Raw genomic sequence first — 20,010 nt, forward strand, 5'->3', positions numbered from 1 at the left:
TGAGGGACTTGGTTCCTGAAACCTGTGAACCAACACTTTCATCCCAGGAGTGCCCCAGTCAGATGCTTGATGACAACAGTGAGAAACCTAGCATATTCATAGCATACAGAAAGGCATCCCACATCATGTGGCCTGGCTGGACAATGTAATGTTAAGCCTCTGGGTGATTAAGCAGCTGCGGGGACATGTGGGCAGAAGAAGAACCCAGTTCAGTGGGACCAGGTGAGACAGAGGAAAGTCTCCAATTACACTCATCCCTCCAGTCTCTGTCATCACCCAGCACAGAGCCACCAGTAGGGGACCATGCCTTCAACACATGACCCTATGAGTGAGATCTCATAATCAAGACATCACACTTTCTGACCTGTATTTATTGTTTTTTTTTCCTGCCTCTACTCTAGCTAAAATTTTTGTCATTATTTGGGTTTCTAGTTTGATTCCATCCTGGCTGGAAGACAAACTATTCTTTCTATCTCTTAGGTTTGTTTTATGGGCCAGGATATTGTCCATCTTGGTTCCATGAGCACTTGAGAAGTCTATGTTTCAAAGAGATCTATAAATTTTGATCAGACCACACTGGTTAGTGATGCTCTTGACTTTATACACATACTTCTGATTTTCTAGCTAGTTGTCAAAGCAGTGGCTAGAGAAGACTTCGGGGCTAATGGAACCTCCTTTTCCACTCCTTTGAGGTCACTCAGTTGTTTATGTACATATTTTGGCACTTTGTTGTCTGATGGTAGAACATCTAAGGTTGCTGTCTTTCAGGTTGATCCATTTAGCACTGCATAAGGTCGGACTCTGGGGATACTGTGTTCTGAAGTTGGCTTCACATGGTATTGCTGTAGCCACTCTGCCTTTCTGTTACCTTGGTGGCTGTTGTCTTGTTTTGTTTTAGGCAGAACAGTGGACTAAACCCAGAGCCTCCTGAATGCTATGAACACACTCCACCACAGAGCTGTAGCGCCAGCCCTTGATCATCTATGAATCTGAAACAGACCGTTACTAAATTACTAAGGAGTCTTTGAATTTACTCTGTAGTAGGACCAACCTTGAACTTATGATCCACTTACCTCAACCATCTAAAATCTAGAGTTACAGGCCTATGCCCCCATTTCTGGCCTCATTGTTCTTTCTTTCAAAACACTTTGGGGCCTGGCTCATTCATCGGAGGCTTTTTGCATGTACAAGGTCCTAAGTTCAATACCCACCCACCCATCCACCCCCCCAAAGAAAAACAGAAAAAAAAAACACATGTTAGTCGTGCCCTGTCTTTCTATGACACTTCCCACATAAATGTCAGAGGGTTTGTTTTAGTAACCCTTCCACAGGAACCCTGAGACTCTTTCCCTCCATGTGAATTCACTAATTCCTCTGCCTTTCCCTCCCATTCTGCCTCCAGCTCTCCACTGAGCTTTTCCCTTCCTCCTTGTGACTCTGGGGCTCTTCCTGTGACTGTCCCTTCATTACTTCTGTTGTTTCCTTTTTTCCATGTTTGTTACCACTGAAGTATTTTTTTTTATCAGAGACAAACTCAATTTTGAGCTAATAATTCTGACATCTCTGAAATTTGATGCCAGTATGGATTGGTTGTCCTTTTCATTCAACTTAAAATCTACAAAGTTCTTAGCACCACATGTGATTTTTCAACTTCAACCTCAATGCTTTTGGGTTGTGGTGGCTTCAGCTCTTATTTAAACCTGTAGCTTTTATTGAATTCTTCTCCTGCCTCTCAGGCCATGAATGACGAGCACTCCACCTCATTTCCACCAGACCAAGGAAAGATTGCAGGTCCCCATTCAATCTCTTGGACATTCTAATAGACCATTCCTACTTCCTGTCATTACGGTTGAGAGTACAAATTCCTGCTTCACATGTGGTCTCCTCAGGTACCCTGCTGAGACCGGCTTTGTTGCCTCCACTGGTAAAGGCCGTGGCACCCAAGGAGGAGTCTTTCTTCTGCCATGGAGCATACAGACTAGTATATTCTCTCTGACAACTGTACCTGTCACTGCCTTCATCTTAGATGATCTGCCCCTCACAAGAGATATGATTAGACACATCTGATCTTTATAAATTACAGGGTATTAGGTTTTCGTTATGAAAGCACGAAGAACCATTTCTGCCAGGGGGAGTGGATTCCAGGCTCTTCATGAGGCCTCCACTACTTCTCCAGGGTGGCATGGGGAATCTTGTTTCTGGCTGGTGTAACTCATGGGTGTAGCTTCCTTCCTTCTCACATATAGAAGACACCATCTCACAGCAGAGATCCTGGCCCTCCGACTCTCACCATCTTTCCTCCCACTCTTCTGAGTCTCTGGTGTAGTAGGTGTGTTGTAGATGCATCCACTGAAGATGAGTGCCCACAACCAGTTGTTCTCTGTTTCCAAGACAGCTCCGCTGTCAGTCTTCTCTGAGTCCATGCTAGTGGGACCTAATCATCCTGCTAATGTCTTACAAAGCAGGGTCTTTCTCCTCACTCAGATTTCACTGGGGCAGTTGGCAAATAGGCTATAGTGTTTGAGAGGTTTAGGCTGCCATAAAGTGGCTTTGGTATGAAGTTTTCCTGGAAGGGAGTTTGTTTCTGCACAGGATACAGAATGAGTGAGTACTTAGTGGGCTCTTTTTATCCATCTCCCCCTTGTATTTCTAGCCATGGGTTCTTCAGTCCCAAGACCGTGTGTGATGCGCATCCTTATACTCATGGATAAGTGCGGTTCTCCAACTCATCAAAGAAGCTGCTTTTGCAGCACATAGAGGACAACACAGAAATTCACAGCTGGTGAAAAGACAGGGGACAGCTGGTTGTGGGGCGCCCAGCTCCAAACGATGCATTTACAACACACCATCTACACCAAAGGTTCAGAAGAGTGGGAAGAAACAGTGAGAGCCAGAGGACCAGGATATCTGCTCTGAAATAGTGTCTTCTATATGTGAGAAGAAGGTTTCATGCATGAATTTTCAACAATGTGACTGTCTAAACAATATTTGCATACCAGTTGACATGTCATTCTGGATGGGGAAGTTTTCACATCTTCGATGAAGAGCTACAGGGGATTAATAGCCACTAAAAGAGAGAGAATCAGTCTTCTCCAGGTATGAACCCTTCATGAGCTATCCCATCTCAAATAGTCATTATTAAATATATTACACACAAATAACACTAAATGGGCTCAGGAGATTATATTGTGCATGCGTGTGTGTGTGTGATAGCAGGCATGCAGACGTCTGTGGTCTGTTCTGTCATTCTACCATTTGGGTTCTGGGAATCAAACTTAGGTCATCAAACTTGATGGCAAGTACCTCTACCCACTGAGACATTCTGCAGACCACTTACTTAATGGGGTAAAGCATATAGCCTGCAATTTCTCAGAGACAAGAGCTCTGAAACCAGTTATGCCAAAACAAAAAGATAATAAATGTCATCTATTTTGCCATTTGGAGTCCATACTTCTGTATGTTTTGCTTTGTTGGTTTGATTTGATTTGGTTTTGTGACAAGATCTTGCTTTGTAGCTTAGAACTCAAGGTCCTTCAGCCTTAACCTCCTGGTGCCTCACCTGGCTCCTCTTTCTCCATGCCTATTTACAGAGAGAAGAGAGGGGGGGATGGAAGAAGAAAGGAAAGGAGTAAAAAAGACAAAGAGGAAGAGAGAGGGGGTAGAAGGGGAGAGGGAGAGAGAGAAAGGAAGAAATTCTGTTTATTTTTACCAGAACAAAACTATACTACATACATTCTGAGTAACTTGCTTTGTCCCTTAATAACATATAACAGACATTCCTTTGGCATGAAAAAAAAAGAAATCATAGGTTCAACTTTTTTCTCCTTAACTACTTAATATTTCATAGTAAGAAAGGGCCATGTTTATTTCAGCTCCTCCACTTATTGTCTTAACAAATACCTTCATTTATTATATAGGGTCGATTGCCAAAAGAAGGACAGCTCAGGACAAACACATTGTGTATTTTTAAGCTGAACACGGCATGATTATGAAGCATAAAAGGCCCGTGACAATTTGCATTTCCACTGCAGTACATGAAAACGTGAGCATCTCTCGGCCCTCTTGCCGTTTCAGAAGCCCGCCCTCATTTTCAGCTTTTGCCAGGCTTTGAAGGCTTAAAAGTACTCCATTTTTAAGTAATGCCTTGCTGGTCCCCGATTTCTGCCCGTGCTCCTCTCCACTTTCGGGTTAGGCATTGCTATGCTGCTCACCTGAGCACTTAGCACCCAGCCCTATCTGTCAAACGTATTTCAGATACCCTCTCTCCATCTAACCCCAGCGGATGGCCAGAGTGCTTTGCAGACGTTTTCCTTATCACGCTTGCCACATTGCACTGTCCTTGCCTAATGATTGCTGTCCCTGCAAACAGCCGTGCTTTTTAAGGTAAGAATCACCTATCCAAGTTGGATGCCCCGTCCTGAGTGACAATGTACAAATAGCAAGCACTCAAGGGTTTCTGGGCTGGCTGTTGAATATCTATCTCAATAAACAAGGTTCATCTGCACTTCTCTTCCTGTGCTACCCTGAGCGACGCATTAACGACAGGTGTTCCTTTAAGCATCAGTGTGACCTGGAGAATCACAGCCTGAAACAAGGAGCACAGGAAAATGACAGCACCTCGTTCCTGTGGCTAAGCTGTGGTCAGAAGGACGTACAATAAAATTGCACCATCTGCCTGGACTTCAATGGAAAGGCCCGGCTCACGCAGCACATTGTATGGGATACACGGGAGTGTGTACACTTGTTATTTCTGGGGATAAGGGTGATTTTCACGTTATGTGTCACTTGTGGGACAATCTATTGTCGCAGTTGGCTCAAAATCTTTACTCTAAGTTACTTGCTACTAGGGGAGAATAGATAAAGAAGGTAAAAGTCATTCCTCTTTGGTGTCAAGAACTCTCCCCAAACCAGGAAAAGCTAGGCTGCCATAGGGTTTGCCATTACCACCAAAATGAAGCATGGCAGAGATTTAGAGTTGAATAGAGGAGGGGCGAGCAGAGGACAAGGAGAGGAAGAAGGTGTGAGAGGAAATGGAGAGTGGGTGTGCACACGGTGTTGAGGAGACATTCCTGGGCAGCACCAGACAGAGAAGAAAGGATTGATAGCGTCTCCATACCAGACACAGGTCAGTGCCAACCTGGCCTGTTACGTCTCTTACCAATCACCTTAGATTCACATGGACTCGAACCTGCAGGCACAAGGCACCACACACCACACTGTAACACTGCCACAGGTCATCTTCCCGAGTCCCATTCCAGCCCTGGCTGCTTCTGCATCCTTGACTGTTCTTGTCCATGTCACAGGTTAAGTTGAAGATTTTGTCAGGCTGGCTTCTTGGTTGCAAACCTAGATACAACAGGCTTCTTCCCTGTATCTAGAGGCCACCTTATGAAGTCAGGATTAGCATCTAACTTTGCCCTAGTTCCACCCCCTCAAGTGATCCCTGTTTCTGAGACCCCATGATACCAGAGAGACCAGCTGTCCTCAGCAGCAGCCAATCCCAGTGTGGTGGAGTCTGAACACTAAAACTTGGTCTCTTGTTGGAATGAACTGTTTCCAGGGCTCAGGGTCATGTAACCCTCGTATGGCAACCTCTGTGACAAGAGTGCACCCTGAGCACGGCAGAGGAAGAGGGAGGTGGCACTAGGCAGAATCCCCTCAGCGAGAATGTGTTTAATATCTACTTGAAAAGCAAAATGAGAGAGACACTAATCATAATATTTTCTAGTCATGAGAGTATCTAATTTGAAAGATGAATGAATTATATTTTTTGAATCAAAAGACAAAAATGAGAACTCTAGAAGGTTGAAGCACATATCATTGTCTAAATTAGGAAAAATCACTACTTCAAAAACATGGCATTGTTCCTTAAATTCATACATGAACCTATTGTACATGGTTAAAATTGAGGCCCAATAATTTTGGAACTTAGTAATTTGATTATACATATTATACAATAACATACGTGCGCACACACACACATGCACACACACAAACAGTCAAGATCTTAAAAGAGGAGAATGGTAATAAAGGATCACATACCATAATATATAATAAAGATACAATAATAAAACAATATGGCACCAGCCCAGAAATCAGCCAATAGATAAATAGAACACAATTTAAGAATCCAGAAATGGAAAGAAGCAAGTAAGTGATCTTCACACTCGACTCCTCTCCTTCAAATCCAATCCCCCAGTCTCAGCCCCAGTGCTAGAGCAGACCATCTGTTGAGGCTTCCCCTTCCTTTCTGCCCCCTCCAGCAGATCACACAGATCTTCTCTGACATCCTCTCTCACTATCCCATCCTTTTGTCTCGGCCTCCAATTTCCACAGTTCCCTGGAAACTCGCTGGTCATGCCATCACAGCAGATAGGCCAGAGAAGTAGTAGGCTATCTTCAGATTTTAATTCTTTCTTCTCTCTCCCAAAACCACTCCCCTGATCTCATCCCCAGCTCTGTAGTGGACTGCCTGCTGTGGCCTTTCCTCCCTCTCTAACCCCATTCCTGGGGGACTAAGCAGGTCCTGGTGGCACACTCTGCTTTCCTCCCTCTTGTGGAATTCCTCCACCTCCGATCCCTTCTAGTTCCATCTCCATTCCTTCATGTCAGCTCCCAGTACCTACTGTGGTGGTTTGAATAGGAATACCCTCCACAGACTCCTGAATTTGAATACTTGGTCCATAGGGAGTGGTACTATTAGTGGGTATAGCCTTGTTGGAGTAGGTGTGATTTTGCTACAGAAAGAATGTCACTAAGGGGTGAGTTTCGAGTCTCTGAAGCTCAAGTCATTCATTTCTGCTGCCTCTGGATCTAGATGTAGGACTCTCTCAGCTCCTTCTCCAGTACCATGTCTGCCTACGCATTGTCATGTGATAATGGACTAAACCCCTGAAACTGTAAGTCGGTCGCTCTTCCAGTTAAATGCTTTCCTTTATAAGAGTTCCTGTGGTCATGGTGTCTCTTCACAGCAATAGAAACCCTGCCAAAGATAGCTAGAAAGATATTCTACCCAGGAACCAGTTTTATTTTTCCATATGAAATTGATTATTGTTCTTTCAAGGTCTGTGAAGAATTGTGTTGGGATTTTGATGAGGATTGCATTGAATCTATAGATTGCTTTGGGTAGGATTGCCATTTTTACTATGTTGATCCTCCCTATCCAAGAGCATGGGAGATCTTCCCATTTTCTGGTAATTTTCTTCAAAGACGTAAAGTTCTTGTTAAATAGGTCTTTCACTTCTTTGGTTAGTATTACCCCATGATATTTTATGTTATTTGTGGCTATTGTGAAAGGTGATGTTTCTCTATTTCTCTCTCAGCTTCTTTATCCTTTGTATATAGGAGGGCTACTGATTTTTTTTAGTTGATCTTGTATCCTGCCACATCAAAGAAGGTATTTATCAGCTATAGGAGTTCTCTGCTAGAGTTTTTGAGGTTGCTTATATATACTATCATATCATCTGCAAATAACGAAGATTTGACTTCTTTCTTTCCAATTTGAATCCCCTTGATCTCCTTTGTCATCTTATTGCTATAGCCAGAACTTCAAGAACTATGTTGAATTAATATGGAGAGAATGGACAGCTTTGTCTTGTTCTGATTTTAGTGGAATTGCTTTGAGTTTCTCTCCATTTAATTTGATGTTGGCTGTTGGCTTGTTGTATATTGCTTTTATTATATTTAGATATGTTTCTTGTATCCCCGATCTCTCCAAGACCTTTATCATGAAGGAGTGATGGATTTTGTTGAATGCTTTTTCAGCTTCTAATAAAGTGATCATATGGGCTTTTTCTTTCAGTTTATTTATATAATAGATTCATTGATAGATTTTTGTATTTTGAACCAGTCCTGCATCTCTGGGGTGAAGCCGACTTGATCATGGTGGATGATTTTTTTGATGTGTTCTTGGATTCAGTTTGCCAGTATTTTATTGAGTATGTTTGCATCCATGTTCATAAGTGAGATTCATCTGTAATTTTCTTTCTTGGTTGAATCTTTGTGTGGTTTTGGTATCAGGGTAACTGCAGCCTCATTAAAAAAGTTTGGCAATGTCCCTTCTGTTTCCATTATGTAAAACACTTTAAGGAGTATAGGTATTAGTTCTTCTTGGAAGTTCTGGTAGAATTCTGCACTAAAACCATCCGGCCCTGGGATATTTTTTAGGTGGGAGGTTTTTGATGACAGCTTCTAATTTCTTGCAGTTTATAGGTCTATTTAAATTGCTCTCCTAGTCTTGATTTAATTTTGGTATATGGAATCTATCTAGAAAACTGTCCATTTCTTTTATGTTTTCCAATTTTGTGGAGTACAGGTTTTTGTAGTATGACCTAATGATTTCCTCAATTTCCACAGTGTCCATTGTTATGTCCCCTTTTTCATTTCTGATTTTGTTAATTTGGATGATCTCTCTCTGCCTTTTAAATAATTTGGATAAGGATTTGTCTATCTTGTTGATTTTCTCAAAGAACCAGCTCTTTGTTTCATTGATTCTTTGTATTGTTTTCTGTGTTTTTATTTCGTTTATTTCAATCCTCAATATGATTATTTCCTGTCTTCTACTCCTCCTTGGTGAGTCTGTTTTTCTTGTTCTAAAGCTTTCAGATGTGCTGTTAAGTCACTGATGTGAGCTTTCTTCATTTTCTTTATGTGGGAACTTAGTGATATGAACTTTCCTCTTAGCACTGCTTTCATAGTGTACCATAGGTTTGAATACATTGAGCCTTCATTTTCATTGAATTCTAGGAAGTCTTTAATTTCTTTCTTTATTTCTTCCTTGACACAGGGATGGTTCAGTAGTTCACTGTTCAATTTTCATGAGTTTGTAGGCTTGCTGAGAGTAGTATTGTTGCTAAATTCTAACTCTAATACATGGTGATCTGATAAGACACAGGAGGTTACTCCAATTTTTTTGTGTCTGTGGAGGTTTGCTCTGTTATCAAGTATGTGATCAATTTTAGAGACGGTTTTATGAGGTGCTTAAAATAATGCATATTCCTTTGTGCTTGGATGAAGTATTCTATAGACGTCTGTTAAGTTCATTTGATTCATGAGATCTGTTAGTTCTTTTATTTCTCTGTTAAGTTTTTGTCTGGTTTATCTGTCCATTGAAGAGAGTGGAGTGTTGAAGTCTCCTACTATTAGTGTGTGGGATTTGATGTGCAATTTAAGTTTTAGTAATATTTCTTTTACATATGTGGGTACTCTTGTATTAGGGACATAGATGTCCAGGATTAAGACTACATCTTGATGGATTGTTCCTATTATGAGTTTAAAGTGTCCTTCTCCATCTCTTCTGATTGATTTTAGTTTGAAATCTATTTTGTTAAATATTAGGATAACCATACCCACTTGTTTCTTAGGTTCATTTGATTGGAAAACCTTTTCCCAACCCTTTACTCTGAGTTAGTGGTTGTCTTTGAGGTTGAGGTGTGTTTCTTGTATACAGCAGAAGGCTGGATCCTATTTCTGTATCCATTCTCGTAGCCTGTGTCTTTTTATAGGTGAATTGAATCTATTGATATTAAGAGATGTTAATGACCAGTGGTTGTTAATTCCTGTTATTTTTTTGGTAGTAGTGTGTGCGTGTTTCTCTTCTTTGGGTTTTGCTGGTGGGACATTATCTATTGTCTGTGTTTTTGTGGGTGCAGTTAGCTTCCTTGGGTTGGGGTTTTCCTTCTAGTACTTTGTGTAGGGCTGAGTTTGTGGATACATATTGTTTAAATCTGATTTTGTCATGGAATATCTTGTTTTCTCCATTGATGGTGATTGAAAGCTTTGCTGGGTATAGTAGTCTGGGCTTTTATCTGTGGTCTTTTAGTGTCTGCAGCACGTTGGCCTAGGACCTTCTGATTTTCATTTCCATTGAGAAGTCGGGTGTAATTCTGATAGGTCTACATATATATGTCACTTGACTTTTTTCCTTTACAGTTCTTAATATTCTTTCTTTATTCTGTACTTTTTGAGTTTTGACTATTATATGGCAAGGGGACCTTTTTTTTTTTTTTTGATCCAGTCCATTTGGTGTTCTGTAAGTTTCTTGTACCTTCATAGGGATATCCTTCTTTAGGTTGAGAAAGTTTTCTTCTATGATTTTGTTAGATATATTTTCTGTGCCTTTGAGCTGGAATTCTTGTCCTTCTTCTGCCCCTATTATATTTAGGTTTGGTCTTTTCATGGTGTCCCAGATTTCCTGGATATTTTGTGTTAAGAATTTGTTGGATTTAATGTTTTCTTTGATCAATAAGTCTGTTTCCTCTACAGTATCTTCAACACCTGAGATTCTTTCTTCTATCTCTTGTATTCTGTTGGTTATACTTGTCTCTGTAGTTCCTGTTTGTTTACCCAGATTTTCCATATCCAGAATTCCCTCAGTTTGTGTTTTCTTTATTACTTCGTTTCAGTCTTCAAGTCTTGAACTGTTTGCTTCGCCTGTTTGATTGTTTTTTTCTTGGTTTTCTTGCGTTTCTTTGAGGAATTTATTAATTTCTTCCATTTTTTGTTTGTCTTTTCCTCCATTTCTTTAAGGGAGTTTTTCATTTCCTTCTTAAAGGTCTCTATCATTTTCATAAAGTTATATTTAAAGTCATTTTCTTCTACTTCTTCTGGTTTAGGATGATCAAGTCTTCCTGTTCTGGTGTTACCATGTTGCTTTTTAGGTTGTTGGATGAATTCTTACATTGGCACCTACCCATCTCTTCCCTCAAACGAGGCCAGTAGTGTCTTTGAGCCTGGGTCCAATTCATCCAGTGACTGAGTGTTTGGAAATTTTTCTTGGTCTGCTATGTACTGTCAATGTCTGTGTCTCTAAAAGACTCTGAGGTTTCTATACGCCTACTCTCTTGGTCTTCTCTCCTGGTTCTCTCTCTTGGTCCTCCCTTGGTCCCCTCAGCATTATAGCAAGCTCTTAGTCCCCTCAGTATTGTAGCAAGCTGTGTTTCAGAGTTCCATCAAGGTTGCAGGAGGATGGTCCAGTTTGGGGGCAGGATGGGGTTAGTAGTTTTCAGGGTCTGGTGGATGGGTTTGGGTAACTGGCAAGCCTACCTGCAGGGAACTCTCCTACTAGCTGGCTTGAAAAGCCAAGGGAGTTGAAGAAGGGTCCCGGGGTTTTGTCCCACTGTAGAGGTCCTAAAAAGTGGGGTGTCCCACCTCATGGTTGTTCACTTACCTCTTAAGTCCCCTCAGTACTGGTGCAAGCTGTGTTTCAGAGTTCTATCAAGGTTGCAAGAGGATAGGTGTGTTTGGGGATGGGGTGGGGCTAGTAGCTTGGAAGGTCAGGTGGATGGGGTTGGGTATTGGGGGAGCCTACCTGCAGGGAACTCTCCTGTTGGCTGGCTAGAAAAGCCAATGGAGTTGGGGTTAGAGGCCCAGGGTCTTGTCCCACTGTCGAGGTCCTAGATTGTGGAGTGTCCTGCAACATGGCTGTTCACTCACCTCTTAATTCCCCTCAGTATTGAAGCAAGCTGTGTTTCAGAGTTCACCGAGGATACCCTGGAAAAATTTTTATACAATAAATTCTGATCACAGTTACTCTTCCAAAACTCCTCCCAGATACTTCTCATGCAGCCAACTCTATTCTCTCTCTCTCTCTCTCTCTCTCTCTCTCTCTAACAAACAAACAGAAAATGCAACCCAACCATAATTAAAACCACACACATCAAGAAAGAAAGAAAGAAAGAAAGAAAGAAAGAAAGAAAGAAAGAAAGAAAGAAAGAAAGAAAGAAAAAGGGAGGGAGGGAAGAAGGAAGGGAGGGAGGACATGGACACAAATTTTAGAAGCCATAATTCACAAGCAAAAGACTAGTAAGACAAAAATGTCCAAACAGTGTGAGACAAAGGGTCTATAAAGTTGCTTCTTAGTTCATTTTGTGTTGGCCATCTACTGTGGGCATGGAATCTACCTTAAGTGTGGTTAAGTAAGTCTCTATTGAAGAAAACTAATTTTTTTCTCAGAAAGTGGATATCAGTTGGAAATAGCTTCTTGGTTAGGGATGGAGGCACATGTCCACTCCTCCATATCAGAACTAGGACCCGAGTAAGAGGTCCTGGAAATTTTTAAGTGAATTATTTTGTTGTATGAACCCTATAGCAAGTTAATTTTTCTTGAGTGAACACACTACTCAGGGCACAGTACAGAATCTCCTCCTGCCCTCTGCTGAGTGTCAGCCTTTTCCTGTCTTTCCAGAAATAATTACAATAATGATTTCTAAAATCACACACTCATTTTGCCCATTTTTGAAAACTGTATAAACATAATCTCACAACTATGGTGCATTACGTATTCGTTTGCATTTAGCTTCTTTAACTCAGCATTATACCCTTGGAATGCATTCATTCTCAACACTTATCTCCCTCCTATTGTGCTGTGTTATCTCATTGTACAGGTATAGTTTCAAAGAAAATCCATTCTATTTTTGATGAAAATTTGGCTATCCAATTTGGGAGTATTATAAATAATGTGTCTGTAAGGGACAGAAAATAACTAGAAATAGATGTCAGAACTTAACATCTGATAAAAGAAAAATCCTTTTTTCTAAGAGTGCCCAATATCTGGGTAGTTCATAAAATTAAACAAATTTAAAATCTTCAGGGGAAAGTGGAATTTCTCATTGGTACGAGCAAGAGTGTATAGGTCAATAAGTGGTGTTATGGTACAATTGCTATTCATTCAGAAAAAATTAGGGTAAATTCCAATCTTATACCACAAACAAAAATCAATTGAAACTTAATTGAAATCTAAATAGAAAAAAATAAGTACTAAATGTACCATAACACATTTATCTATTGCAACATCTCAGGAGGTAACTATTTTAACATTTTGGAGATATAGATTTTGAGTCTCAGAAAGACTTTATAGCTTGCCTGAGGTCACACCAGACCCTACATAGAGAGTTCAGAAGACATTCATAGACATTTTGTGTTCTAGAAAGAGGTGAATGAACACTATGTGTGTCCACTCAACCCAGCTATCAACTCTTAACAAATATACATCCCTGCCTGCCTGGAGCACAGCCCAGACCTCCAGGAAACTACTCTAAGTTCCAAATAAAACTCATGTAAAAACCTCCAGTCTCACAACCTGAACCCGCAGCAAGCGGCATCCATTTTCCGAACAATGCCGTGGAGAAGAGATACTTGCCATCAGAACAGGTGATCTAATGCTGTAACTGCAAGAGTTGTGACATAATAGCTCTTGTCACCCCCCCCCAAAAAAAACTGTAGGTGCTTCCCAAAAAGGCCACTTGGACCCTGGCTACCAACTCCACCTCTTCCTTTCAAGGAGTTTCCTCCCAGAACAGTGAAAACTCAGTCACTGCATGCTTTTCTCAACCAGGACCTGCCAGGGATCTAACACATACTGAGCTTCTGCATGTGGGACTACAGTAGAAGTGCTGTAAAGAACACGGAAAGGCTTGCGTTGGTTCAAATGATGATATCATAATAAGATACACGAGGCCAGATACTTCGTAAAGAAATGGTTCTATTTGCTCACAAATAGGCTTAGAGACCAAAAGTCCACAGGCAGGTGGCTATTTCTGTTCCACCTTCTACCACAATGTGGTGTTGGCATCATCTCAGAAGCACGAGAGAAGGATAAAGCAGTCACGCGTTGACAGATTCAGGGGCCAGTCTTGCTCTTCTTATAACAGCTGCTCTCACAGGAACTAGCTCACTCCATGAGGATAGCATTAATCCGTCGCAAATGAAGTGCCTTCATTACCTATTCATCTTGCACTTGAAAAGTCCCATTACCTCTGATAGTCACCACACTGGAGACCAGGTTTTCAGGGGACACACTCAAACCATCCTCAAAGTCTAGCAGGATAAGATGGGCTTTCTCCATCTCCGATAGCATCCTCCACAGCTAAGGCACCCCAGCCTCTTCTGTTCTTCAATATTTTTTTTTGGCAGTGCTGTGGTTTGAACTCTAGACCCTTGTGCTTGCTGGCAAACACTGCCCCTGAATCGCATCCCCAGCCCTGCCCTAATCCCTCTCAAAGGACCACTGCTCTTAGTCTTCCTGCTAGTCCTTAGACCTTCCAAGGCTCTGTCTGTCCAAAGCACACCGTTTCCACTAGTCACTCCCTCATGCTCCACATTCCAAACAGCTCCCCTCGCCTCTCTTCATTCTCCTGCATAAATCAGAAAACAGACAGCCTCTTTGGAAAGTGTGTCTTTATAACTTCAGGCAAGACCAGCATGAGAACCAGAGAGGCCTTGAAATATTCTGCAAGCAGCGAAGCCTGGGTGCTGAAGTGAAAATGTGCATGGGGCAGGAGTAAAGAGAGTAGAGGCTTGAGATATGAACACCAGCGGGACTGCAAAGGATCCAGTGTTCTACACCACAGGGAATTGGGCGTGACCAAATGAGCAATAAATGTATTAAAAAGATGCATCAGGAAAAGCTAGCCCCTTTCTCCACTAATGTGGAAGCTACATCACGAAGGCATATGACTACCTCCTGTCTTCAAAACCCAAAAGATGTTGGAGATCCCGGACCTTCTGCAGATTTCTACAGGACATATTGCTCAGGCGCTCAGAATACTGCCTAGTGGCCTCTACTCCCTCAGCATGCCAGGGAGCCATATCTGTCAAGCAATGCCTGTGTGCTGCTTACAGACACACATCAGGACTCCAAACTCACAGCAGAGCTCAGAACCTCCATAACACTCCTCTGGACTCATTCCTAAGACTAATGGGATTCTCAGCTTCTGTCTGTTTTCAGAACAACCTTCCCATGTTTAACTAAAGTCAATGATAAGCACTGTCCCATCCATCTTTTTTTTTCTTTCTTCCTCTTGTAAAATTTTGTACACAAAAAACTGACCCATTTCTCATTAATAAAAATATAAAAAGCATCATTATTTTAATACCATAATGTGCATGAAGATTATTAGCCTAAATAATCAGTATCTAAGACTGTTCCATCCAGCAAAACTGCTATTTGTTATAAACTGACAAAAGATCTAACTTATTTTTAAAATTTATATAGGATCTACAGTTTTTGATTCAGAAATAAAGCACAGACTTGACATAATGAATATCACATAAAGTAAAATTCAGGATCAATAAAATTTGATATGGACAATATCTAATCAATACATCAAATTTTGTTTCTGGGTTTAAGTGGAAAAGAATGTGCCCAACTGAAAATGACTGCAGGAGAGTTAACATTTTTAGAAATGGTCTAACTGTGCTATGCAGAAAATTGATCAAGAGATTAAATTGACTTAATGGAATCACTCTGGCAAATATTGTCTGCTTGGAAAGTCTATCTAAGTTGATATATTTCTAATTAAAATTGTTAAATTTATAATGTTCTCAGAGCAAAAAGATCAGGAGAAATTGTTCTCAAAGTCAAAAAGGAACGGTCAACATGCTGAGGTCAAAATGCCCTGTAACATGGCAGATGTGGACACCATGCTAGGTCACATCAGTTTGCCTTTTAACTTCTAAAAGAAAGAGGAAGAACTAAGTGATTCCTTAGAAGTAAGCCAGTTGTACAAGGATAAATGAATTGTTCAAGCACCTGGAATATTAGCAAAAACAGAGTCAAGGAAAGAGGGGAAATGAACTCCATAAAATGATTACCACAGCAGAATTTATCCCGAGGACCATTGTGAAGAACAAATGAGAAAATCATTCCAAGGTCCTCAGCTCTGGGCACAGCAGGAACACAACAAATAGTAGCTCTGCTGGATGTTAGAAACGGCAGGAGGGCTAGAGAAACTGAGGAAGAGTTGCGCTTTAGTCAGGAGACTAGGCTAGCCCTTTAGACCCCCAACTCATTCCTTGCATCTTCCAAATTCAGTTCTGACCAGTTCTGCTCACTTTGCAGGGCTCACACTGGTGTGCACATGTGCCCTTGAGCCTTGTTCTGCCTCTGCCTCTCTCGCCCTCACCTGGAAAATATTTATGTGTCCTTCAGAACCCAAACTAATGTCATTCCCTCTATGAATTTTCTATTGGCTCTCCTGCCAAGCTCCCAGAGCCTTTTATCCATATTTTATCACCTCACATTATATCAGAGTTTGTTGCTATTTCCCCCATTACATAAAGAGAAGCTGATTTTTATCTGGACTTCTGAGCTCCTGATGCCCAGAAGACACCCAGCAAATGTTTGGGGGAGCCAACTTTACTAATAATTCCCAAACTGGTCTAAATCTTTCCTCTGGAAAGATTCCTTCATGCAATCTAGCCTATTTTGCAAACAGAATTAGATTGTATTTTCTTTGCCTAGAAACACTTAAAGTTGGCAAGAGAGGCTTTGGTGAAATGCCAATTTAATGCTAAGAGAAGGTTCTGGAACATTTCACCTGCGAAGGGTTATGACTGGTGATTTTCTAAGAAATCTTCTTAAACAACAGAGATCTTATTACTCATAGTCGAGGAGATTCAGGCATTGTCCCCCTTGACAGCCACGGAAGCCCTGGGCGGTTACACCACATTAGCTTTCAGAATGATTTGATGCTGGAGATAGATTTTATTCCAATTCTCACTTGTGGCAGGGTAACATTTTGAGATTTTAACATGTTGGGGGATTACAACAATAAAGGTACTTTTGTTCTTTGATATTCTCTCTCTCTCTCTCTCTCTCTCTCTCTCTCTCTCTCTCTCTCTCTGTGTGTGTGTGTGTGTGTGTGTGTGCGTGTGTGTGTACATCCAAGCCTTTATTTTCTCTTTCTTCAAAGTATTTTCAAAGTCAACATTTGTGAATGACAACATCTCTCATTGCCATCTTTTATAAAAACTTAGGATCACCAAGAAGATAATGCTGAAAGTGATGCTAAGCTTCCTGGAGGATGATGGGAGATTGGCACGTGCTCAAAGAGAATAGTAGGATTTCCAGTGGTAGAGTTAACACAGTTGTTAACCCACAGCCCAACAAAACTATCAGGACTTTGGAGAATAACTGTAGTGAGCCCAGAGAGGCTGGACTACCAGCACACCAGACCTTCAGTCCCAGCGAAAATGTGTATCCCTAGACATGGAGCAATACATGAGCTTCCACAGTACTAGGTACCAAGTAATTTACTACTTAAAGGAAATTAAAACAAGATGAGAAGGTGCATCTCAAAATATTTCATTTCACTGGTGTAAACTAGGGATAGTTTGCGTGTCCATGCATGCACACATGTACAAACAGACAGTACAGAGTGTTTACCAGCTGACTAGCAGAGGTTTCAGTGTGGAGTTCATAAAAAAATGACATTTCCTGCACACCCTGCATGTTGGCTGTGAACACATGGTTATGTCATTAGAAGACTTTGATGGTAGTAAAGACACCAGTGGGGAACCTGACATCTTCCACTGAAATGCTCCCAGGACATTCTCTTTCTAAGAAACTTCCCTACAACATCTCAAGGCTTGGAAACTGGGGATCAAAACCCAGTCTCTCTTGAGCATGTTACAGAAGGAATCCAGTCTGCATAATGTTACTTTAATGTATGTGTCTGGGGCTAATCATTGGTATTGAACAACAAACTGGGGGAGTCTATTTCTCCCACTCTCGGCAGCCCTTGATTACAGTTCTCTGTGTAGGGCCGAGGTTGCATGGACTTCCTCTGTCCACTTTGGCATGTCCACTGTTGTTGTCCTTGTCCAGCTCATGTTAAGGAGTCATGTTGGTGAGACTTTATGGGTGTAGCTGCTGGCATTCCTAGGAGACAGTCACACAGCCTGATCTCTGGCTCTTACAATCATTCCAACCTCTTCTGAGGTCTTCCCTGAGTCATAAGTACAGTTTTTTATAAAGGTATCCATTAGGACTGAGCTCCACAACTCTGCATTTTGATCAGTTATGGTTTTCTATAAGTGTCTCCAGTTGTTGCAAACAGAACTTTCCTGAATGAGGGGTGAAGACAGCACTTATCTGAGAGAAGGACAAATGTTTAGATTGTTATCAGGGATTATGCTAACTTAGTAAGAAATGGTTGTATGTTCTTCTCCAAGATCCATGACTTCCCTGTCCCTGGGCACTTGGCTAGGTTTCCAGTACCAGGCAAGACCCTCTTCTTGAGTTGGTCTTAAGTCCAATTAGAGAGCTGCAGATCCAAGAGATGCATGCCACCAGCACACCCTTTGGGTTACCTTTACATGTCATCATTGTTTAGTGTGGGAGAATTGTCTGTAATCTGTCAATCATATTTTAAATAAATACTGATTGGCCAGACAGGAAGTATAGGCGGGAAAACCAGACAGGAAGTAGAGGTGATACAATGAGAACAGGAGAATTCTGGGAAGCAGGAAGCTCCCTCTGCCATTCCTGCCCAGATCACTGAAGAAGCAACATGTGAGCTGACAGCTGAAAAAGGTACCAAGCCACATGGCTAACATAGATCAGAATAATGGGTTAAGATAAGTCATAAGAACTAATAAGTAGCCTGACCTAATGGACCAATCAGCTTTATAACTTATAGAGATCTCTGTGTGATTGATTTTCTCTGGAACTTGCCGGTTGTGGGGTACCAGGCAGGGACAGATACCCCAACAAGACCGGCCCTCATGTTACAATTGTTGTGGTACACAGGTGTCATAGATGGGTAAGACTGGCCAACTCTTTTTTACAAGTAGAATAGTAAGGTTTCAAGCTTCTGATGTTTTCATAGACTGATGTAATTTATTTAGTTAACAAATAGGTATCTAGTGCTAGCTAGGCGTTGTGCTAGGTTCTGCTGATGCCAAATGAAGTGTGCGTGCGTGTGTGTGTGTGTGTGTGTGTGTGTGTGTGTGTGTCCTGTCCATTATATATACATATATATAGTATATGTCCTGCCCTTTCCCATTACCTGCATATACAAAACTGTAGTTTGGAGCTGGTAGCTAGATCATTGGAAGCTTTGCACACTGCATTTGCAACAACAAAGTTCTATATGTTATAAAAGCCTCACATGCCAAAACAGTGTGCCAGCAAACTCCTCTGAAGTAGGTCACTCTGAAACCTCCATAAAAGACACTTGTACCCATCTTAGTACATGACATCTTCTCAAAGTTATTGACATATGAATTGGAATAAACCAGACCAGACAACTCAGAATATGAGGATTGGCCAGACATGGGAAGATACAGAACAAGGTCCCAGTTTGTGTTCCTGGACTCTAACTCAGAGACTGTCATTTAACTCCTCTCTCTGTGGCCTCACCGGGAGTTTGTAGAGACCGCTAGGAATTCAAGGGGTCATCTGATGACTTTTAACAGTAGCAAGCTGGCCCTAGAACAACAGCAGCACCCGGGAGATTTCCAGAGCTTCAGCGTTCAGGCGTCGGGTCAGGCCCCGACAGAGCAATTTATCGAACTTCCTGCATGTCTCTAAAACATGCTAGAGTTTGCGAAACACTGTTCATATAGTGCCTCTCCAGAAGCCCGAGAACGATTCCTGGTTCTTCATGCTTGTGTTATACCAGACACCTCCAGTTAAACCTGTCTAGTCTACTTCTAAATATCCCGTGTCTTCCTTTTCTCTCTGTCACTATCCTAGAGCAAGTGGCAATCGTCTCTTTCCTGAGGTATTATGACAACATCTCAAAGCAGACGCTCCTTTTCTAGTCAGTATGTAAGATAACGGGCTTCCCTTGGATGCTGCCGTCATGTGCATCAGCACATTGGGCTCCCATTCACCTCCCCCTCCACACACACACCCCTTACCTTCTATGGTTATTGTTCTTGCTGGTCCCATTCTCTCTTCCTGAGTAGTCCAGCATTAACTAGATGTTCTTGAAGTAGCCACATGCAAAAGCCTGGTTGCGGTTCAGGGTTACTAAGTGAACGGCAGACACAGCTGGACACCTGAGTTCTTTAGAAACGACACCAAAGAATTAAAAAGTGTAACCCAAGATCAGGGATAAGACTCATTCAGTAAGTAAAGGCACCTGACGCCAAGCCTTATGACCTAAATTCAATCCCTGACTACCACGTGGTGGAACGAGAGAACCAACTCTAACAAATTATCCTCTGATCTCCACATATGCATAGTGGTGTGTGTGTGTGTGTGTGTGTGTGTGTGTGTGCGTG

Source organism: Myodes glareolus, chromosome 7 (assembly GCF_982192425.1).
Source record: "Myodes glareolus chromosome 7, mMyoGla1.1, whole genome shotgun sequence".
NCBI classification, from domain to species: Eukaryota; Metazoa; Chordata; class Mammalia; order Rodentia; family Cricetidae; genus Myodes; species Myodes glareolus.